At 39.7% G+C, this 8418-nt stretch overlaps 1 long non-coding RNA gene across 1 annotated transcript; it reads right to left on the bottom strand.

The window, feature by feature from the left end:
* Positions 1-6628: 6628 nt before the first annotated feature.
* On the bottom strand, positions 6629-7541 carry LOC120438357. Its single transcript, XR_005611836.1, has 4 exons — positions 7482-7541; positions 7202-7364; positions 6947-7068; positions 6629-6796 (listed from the first exon to the last, which is right to left on the bottom strand). It is a non-coding gene; the product is annotated as an uncharacterized LOC120438357 (long non-coding RNA).
* Between the last annotated feature and the right edge of the window lie 877 nt (positions 7542-8418).

The raw sequence follows: 8418 nt of genomic DNA, 5'->3' as shown, positions 1-8418 counted from the left end.
AGAGTTGTCCGGAAAGTCGACAGTTTTCATGAGAAAGCTCTTCTGACTCAGTTCCAGTGTGAGAGACACTCAGAGGGATCAGGGCTGTCCTGCTGTCACATGCAGGCTGATGACAGACATGCGGAGGCATTTATGATGAATTTGTCTAATGAGAAATACCAAACTTATATCATAAACCATGAGGAGACATGTGATAGTTCAGATATTGAAGAAACTCTTTATCTTTATTCAGACCTTTGCTCTGCTCTACACTCTACCTGCTGCTCCTCTTTCTCCATCCTGTGTTCATGACAGAAGCTCGGTGGGAACAAAACCAGAGAAAAATGAATTTATAATGAGGATTGTAAAGAAAAGTGTTGGATGTTTTTCTTTCTTTCTTTCTACAGCCTCACTTCCTGCCTGCATACTATATGGGTCAGAGGATGGAGTCAAGCAAGCCAACAAATTGAAAGCAGAAAAACTAGAGATCAGAGTTACAGCTGAATATTTTCTACCTGTTTTGTTTTCATGCTTGAAGCCACGGATGCTCTCTGTTGTTGCTCTCTCTCTCTGTGTCTTTCTGCTATGAGTCAATGGAGCTCACCCAGCAGTCTGAGTAATGACAGTAACCATCAGAATATATTGATGCCATTACACTTTGGATCTCAGCGTTTAAGTGGATGGATGGACTACACTGATCTTCATTCACAGAAAACATTATGCCAGCAGCAACACGTCCACAGTCCATCTCGATCACGTTACACATTACCTACACAGCTTCGTTTTTTAGAAACATCAATATTTTTTACCCTCCTGATGTCAAAGGTCAAAGGTCAGATAAAAACCAACAGGCATTGTTGGACAAACTGAAGCTGCCACCTGTTGGATCTTTACACAGATATCCATTCATACACACCTAAATGCTGTTGATGGAGGAGAAGAAACTACCTTAATATGTGTTGTATATTATATTATATTATATTATATTATATTATCAATACTCCGTGTCCACAGCTTTCAAGTGTCGCTAACTTTGTAAATAAAGTCTTGTCAGAAAACTCGTGTCTCCGTCTGAATCTGCATGTGGTGCTCTTTCGTGCTCCGGCCTACGCTGCCGTAACACGTATGTCACACAGCCAAATAGAAATATCATAACAACACTAAAGAGAAGACGCATGCAAGACATTTGAATTGGAGGGTGACATCGGTTTTTGTTATTAACATTCATTATTTTTATATTAATGTGGTCGATGATGAACCTTTATTATATACGCTCTCTTTGAGTGACCAATCTGAGTCACACTGAAACACTCCAGCTTTGTTTTCTTCTTAGCCTAACCTAACCCTAACTACAGAGCAAGACCACATGAATGAGCAGTAAATAAAACATGATCAACTATTAAAGAACATGGTTGCCTGTGCTTGCCCCACGTTTATCTCTTCCTTCTTTATGTAATTTAATAAAGCACAACTGCAACATGTCACTGCTACTTAGATATATGAAAAAGAAACAGTTTATTCCCTATACACAAAGTTCCTGTATGGTTTTAATTTGCCTCACGGTTGGTTTGGTTTGTCCATCATCTGTTTTACGTCATTGTAAACTTAAACATTTTTGCTTGTTTGACTTACTTTATATGGGCTTTAGCAACAAGGCCTAACAAGCATTTATGGACAGTATAGAAACATTTTGTCTCTAGAAGAATTTAGCAACATGTGTCCAAATGTTCAGGAACGCAACAGTTGTGGTTCAGTGTTGCACAAGATTCCAGCAACACTACCCTGTAAAAACCCACACACAGTAAGTACACAGTGTGTGTGGAGAACTACAGGAAAGGGGCCTAAAGGAAGGATCCTGAGACTTAATTTAGATTTTCTTAAGTTTGGTTAATTTTTATTCTGCTCCATGTCTTACTGCTTTGGTTACTTTGGTTTCTGACTCACATGGCTTCTTATAGACTGTAAATGTAGTGTTGAATTTCCCAATCCTTGAAAAAAATAATTCTTCCACTTCTTCATGTGGGCTGTCCAGGATATTTATACACAATACCCCAAACAGTAAAGCTGTTAGGGTTGCAGTGGCAGCGATGGTGGGGTCAATGTTGCACTTCATTGTAGTGTTATATCAGCTAAGTCTTCTTCCTTTGTTGTCTGACACGAGTTTTGTTGCAGCTCGTGGTGTTAGCAGTCCCACACTCTTTAGCAACACCATCACTTTGGGTCCAACAATAACTGGATCAGCAGGGCGTGCTCTTCAACCTCTGCTGATCCTGGATGAGCCCCCAGAAATCTGTTACACGCCCTGCTATAGCGGGCGTGAAGACGACAATGAACACAGGAAGCACGCGGCTGTTCACCTGGTCAGTCTTGGAAGAATTTATTCACATAAAAACAAACATGTCTGCTTCACCTCTTTTGTCACTTCGTTTCACCACAACTGAGTGCACCTTTACACTGCACTTTAAAAAGATTCAGTATATTTTACTGTCAATCAACAGTATTGGCATAAACAAAACATGAAGTTAAAATAAATGAACCAAATGGATGAATTCACCCGTTTCACATAAAAAAAACAAATAAGGAAAATAATCCACATTGTCCTGTTAGTAACTATTACAAAAGAACAACTCTCCCTTCACTTTTACTGTACCTGCAAACATTTGTGTTGATACTCCTATTAGCTTTCGTGCTTTGTATGTTTTCAGACAAGTTTGGTTCTAACAGCATTAAAACAGCAATTTTATGAGTGACCTCAGGCCGGCTTGGAACATTTTACAGACACGCTACACACACACACACACACACACACACACAAATAACAACAACAAACACTTGCAATGAAGACAATGTTACAGAAGTATACAGGAACTGTAAACATAATTGGATCGCAGTTTCATGTCGTACAGAAGCGAGTGTAACTGCTGAAAGACAATAGCATCCACCATTACTCAGGCATGCAGCAAAGCTATTAAGTTTGGCAGAGCTGGAATAGCTCAAGTAAATACAGTGTAATACAGTGCACATCATAAACATGTCTTAAATTATGAAAGACTAAATATCACAGTGTCCAGCTGTGCGTTTCCATACATTTGGGCACATTTCTGAAACAGGAGAGATAATGAAAGCAGGAAACACACTGCTCGCCTGGTCAGTCTTAGCAGAATGGCAAACTGACGGCAGCGACGCACACAACTCAGTCCCAAGGCACTCTGCCCTCTGCTGTCCAAGGATGGATGGATGGATGGATCTAGCTTATGTACACATATACACACATATAAATACAAAATATATAATAGGGATACAAAGGATAAATAGTGCTCTCATACTCATTGATGAGATGTATTGTGAGCCTATTGCACAGTGAAAATCACTACAGCTCAGTTGTTCCCGCCATCCTATGTCCTCCTGCTTCCACTCCCTCTCCCCTCCAGCAAGGAGTTTGATGGCGTGTGGGATAAAGGAGTTTTTATGTCTGTTGGTCCTGGACTTTGGAAGAAGCAACCTGTCACTGAGCAGACTCCTCTGGTTGTTTATGGCCATATGCAGAGGATGCCCAGAGTTGTTCATAATGTCCAGCAGTTTCCTTAATGTCCTTTTCTCTGACATCATCCAGTCAAAGGATTCGTTCGACTATTAAGTGCTTTGCGCTCTCAAAAGAATTTGTATCTTAAGTTATTTAAAAAGATAGAAAATGAATATCTTTTTATAATATTTATATCTCTTAAGAACATTGCAGGCTGAAAATATTAGCTATATTAATAAATGGATTTTACTCATAATTTAAGAAATCTGTGTTGCCATCTGTCTTTTTTCGCCTTTCTCAGCAACCTCTCTTCCAATCTGAGACTAACATAGACAGGAAGTTTTGACTATATTTAAGATAAGATAAGATAACCTTTATTAGTCCCACATGTGGGAAATTTGTTTTGTCACAGCAGGAAGTGGAGAGTGCAAAAGTTCTGAAGCAAAAATTAGAATATAATAAAAATAAATATTGTACACAACTGTACAGAATAGAATAAAATAAAATACTATATACAGTAGAATAAAATAGAATAAAATATACAATAGGATAAAAATATAATACAATTTATGAGTAAGTGAGATTTCCACACTTTTTTGAAAAGAAAAATCCATCATTAAAGACGTATGAAGTGCAATAATTACACCCTGAAAAACAAAAGTTCAAAGAAATCATGAAAACCCCCAAATGATCACGGGATTCATGAATATATAAAGTATATAAATGTTTGAGCAGAATCATTTTATTGCATCAAGTCAGAAAGAAAGCTCCATGTCATGACTCCATGTCCATGTGTGTGTGTGCTGTGAGCCACCATGGTAAATGGACTGGTTCTTATATAGCGCTTTTCTACTCTGAGCACTCAAAGCGCTTTATACAACTAATCCAGTCACTTCTTCTAAGCTGTTTGTGCCTATCTGACATTCACACTCCGATGGATGCATCTGAGAGCAACACGGGGTTAGTATCTTGCCCAAGGATATTTAGACTACGGGGAAGCCAGGAACTGAACCACCAACCTTCCAATCCTGCTCTACCGCCTGAGCTACAGCCACCACATGAACACATTGTTTTCATGTTTTGATTCCACTTTTTGCTTTTTCTGCTATGACCCAAAAGTTCTGTGTCTCTTAAAGAAGCACAGAAATACATGCAGGCTTCAATCATTTGTCCCTTCATGGAATCATGTGTGTGACAAACATCTGCAGTTAATGGGTTTGAAGCCTCTAAGGGCTCAGGGCCGTCCTGTTGTCATGTTATCAAGTGCATGACGGCTCTCTGCACACACTTTGAGTCCTTATCTCTGTGGATCTGAGGGATTACCCACAGTTCATGGTGCTGTGATGTTCAAAGCATTAAGAACAAGGATGGAAATAAATAAACAGTCAAGCCAAACGTTCAGAGGAATGTAGCTCATCATAAAAACGTGCTTCATGATGAAGTTTTTACAGTAATGATAAAGTGAACTATTAACTGTGGCAGCATGGTGGTTAGCACTGTCGCCTCACAGCATCATTCGTTTATTTTATAGGAAATGCAGTTTAACTTGTTTCCAAAACAGAGGATTAAACTGATGCACTGTTCAATAATTTTAAACCTAAATTTGAGAGTCACAGGTTTTTATATGTTTGTCACATGTAAATGTTTCAGATCTGGACGGTAAAGCTTTGGATTTGTTCCCTTAATAACAAACACCTCCATTTAGAAACTACATTTGGTGGTTTGTATAATATTTAATGTGGTTGATCTGAAACATTTAAGTGTGACAAACATACATAAAATAGTAAACCAGGAAGTAAAGAAACACTGTTTCACTCTGTAAGTGTTTGTTTCCATCTTATGTTCTTATGATCAGTATTTTAAAGCTCTTAAACTGAACTCAAACACATAAACTACAAACTGGTCAGACATTAGAAATAAATTGTACCTCTGAGTATTTGAACCTGCTGTTGTGTTGCTCACTGATGGCTGCTGCTATGACAACAAACACACAAACAGTTTGATGTCATCAGAAATCACTCTGGAAATACTCAGAAAAAAATGTGGTTTATAGTTTAAAGCTGATTTACTTTCACACTCCAACACTGTTATTATGTTCTGCTGTCTGAGTGTGTAACAGCACTGCCCCCATGAGGTCAAACTGGAGCATTGCATATGATAATTCTCATCCAGCAAACTTAATTAAACCTCCACTATGGGCTCAAATTGTGCTCATTAATATTTTGTGTAGTTGTGAACTGAGTTTTGTGAGCTTGTAAACCAAAATATATGAAAATTTTATGTTTGTGACTCTACAGATGAGAATTTGTGTGTTTGTAAAAAGAAAATATTTACAAAAGTTACAAATTGTTATTGTTAAGATATAAAGCAAAGAACTACGTATAAAACACTGCACTCAAGTTTCCTGGCTGTGTGTGAGTTTCAACTTGCAAGGACGAACTTTGACCTGATTTTTCTTCCTTTCAGCTGATTGGTCAATGTCCTGTCAATCACAAATTTAACAATCCAATCAGAGAGCAGATGGGTTTGGCTGTTGAAAGGACGCTTTGTGCAAGGAGAGGAGAAGGTCGTCAGGAGAAACCACAAGGAATTACTAGGAGAGCCGCAGCTACACTGACGCTAGTTAGCACAACGATCCAGTGAAGAAGCAAACTCTCCCACAGTCTTAAGTAGTGTGAGGAGGACATCACGCATGATGAGAAGCCAGCGGTGAATATGATGGCCACAGGTCTCCATTGTAGGCAAGGCCAGAGGCAGGGAGCAAGGTCCAGCTCCACCCTGGTGAGAGAGGGGTGAAGACAGCAACCCGCAACAACACATCCTACAGATCCTGGAGACCATGGCATGTTCAGATTCAACAGAACCAGATACAAAGCATGAAAACATGTGAAAAACACAACAGCCTTAAAAAACGCAGAGCAGTTTGGACCTGGAAGCAGGATTCATACGTCATCACTTAAAGATTGGATAGATGATGTACAGAGTTCCTCAGTACAGTCAATTCATTGGTTTCAAACAGTGTGTTGTTGGCCTGCATACAACTGTGGGCTTCAATTTGAACTCCATGCTGTGAGCCTTCACAGCATGAAAGCTGAGCAGGCTGTCCTCTGTGAAGGCAACCTTCACAGAGGACGACCACTCAGTTACCCGTGTGCAGGCCGATGAGTTCAGTAGCCAGCGACTGAAAATGTTAGCATAGCTTACCAGTGATGGCAGCCAGTGGTTTTTCCCAGCTGATCATGATGGATGGATCTCCCACTTCCTCCACTTCATGCTCTTTGAGACCATCAGGTGCTGTAAAACAAACAAGTTAGAACCACTGTGTGTGTGATGTTGATGCATGACACAAACTGTATTTCAGTCTGGCTGCACTTATTTTTAAAATTAAGATGATGGGAAAAACACCAGAAATGGAGTCAGAATATAAAGTATGAGTGTTCACACCTGTTGTTTGTCAGGTAGTAAGAATGAGGTTGTCCTCGCCTCCCTCAGTAACATCACAGACATTAACAGTGTACCAGGGAGAAGCTCATTAATGTTCACAGAGGTAGCCGTGCAGGACACATCTGACAGAAACAAATATCTTGTATCAATAAATCGGTGATGAGCAGGAGAATTTGTGAGAATTTGTAATCAGGCAAAATTTCAACACACAATATTTTTTGAACTGAACTTGTAAATGTCTGTATCTGCCCCTACCAAGAACCACAGGCTATCCAGTGCTGTGTCCCTGCTCAATGAGCCCGTACTCCACTCTGAAACCTGAAACTATGTCCGAAGCTGCTGGAGGTCATATCGGTCACAGACTCTGAGATGTCAACCGCAGGTGGAAGAGGGTTGGTCTGACCTCGTGTTGTAGCCACTACAGGACAAACAGAGAAAGTCAGAGATTAGTTACTCAGGACAGTCTCATACACGCTCCTTCAAACCCATCAGTGATGCAGCACTGAGGTGACTCAGCCAGCCTCTCTTAACTTACACGATCCATAAGTGGTGGAGAAGTCAAAATGTGGACCTGTTTGTGTCCAAAATGCAGCACACTGATCAGCTGACCCACGTCGGTGAGTTTAGATGGCCAGGAACTGCCACCTCTCTCCTCGGGCTGTGAGAGTTTCCTGTAAGATGACATGAGATGTAAGATAATTGGCTGAGGGACAGTTTACAGGCTGAAATTATTATAAATGAAAAAAAGATATTAAGTTTAGCTCAATCATGGAGGAAGAGAAAACACATCTAAAAAAACAAACGCTTTCCATTCTCCATTTAATATGTCAAAGGCTAAATTGTAAACAGTTTTAACAGGTTGAAGTACTTAAACCTGAATGTAAAATGTGAAGGCATTACTTATGGGATATAATTGTTTTTCTCATCACAATCCTTATCCAGCTTATGACAAGCCAGGGTCATAGTGCCACTTGACCTGTGCACACCCTGTGATCACCACCGTAGAACTGAACCTCATGTCAGAAATCAGCTGCGCGCTCCCACAGACGGTAATCACTTTCTGCCTGACGATCAGTTTTTGGTACAACACCTGGAGCTCAGGGGGCAAAACAATCGCATGAGTGCTGCTGTTTGACTGAGGAAGAATAAAGTAGTCGTGGTAAGTCAATCACATGACCACTTAAAGATGACAAAGTAACAAGGTGACATATACCAGTTTTTAAATTGTGTTGATAGGCCACGTAAAACCAGAGTCATGATAAACAATATATATGCTGTGTTTTTTTCCTCAATAGTTTTGTCACGTTTACTGTCTAAGGACAGAGCTAGTAAGTACGAAATAATTTTTTTGGAGTGGCACAAATAATTTGTGTGGCATCTTATTGAAGAACAGCTGATTGTTCTGTAAATAGTTTGAAATGGTTATTTAAAAAATCAAGGTAAAGGTTAAATGGATGCAAATAACTTTGATG

This window comes from Oreochromis aureus, linkage group 3 (assembly GCF_013358895.1).
Source record: "Oreochromis aureus strain Israel breed Guangdong linkage group 3, ZZ_aureus, whole genome shotgun sequence".
NCBI classification, from domain to species: Eukaryota; Metazoa; Chordata; class Actinopteri; order Cichliformes; family Cichlidae; genus Oreochromis; species Oreochromis aureus.
The sequence above is the reverse complement of the archived record's forward strand: the minus strand, read 5'-3'. Positions and strand labels throughout refer to the sequence as shown.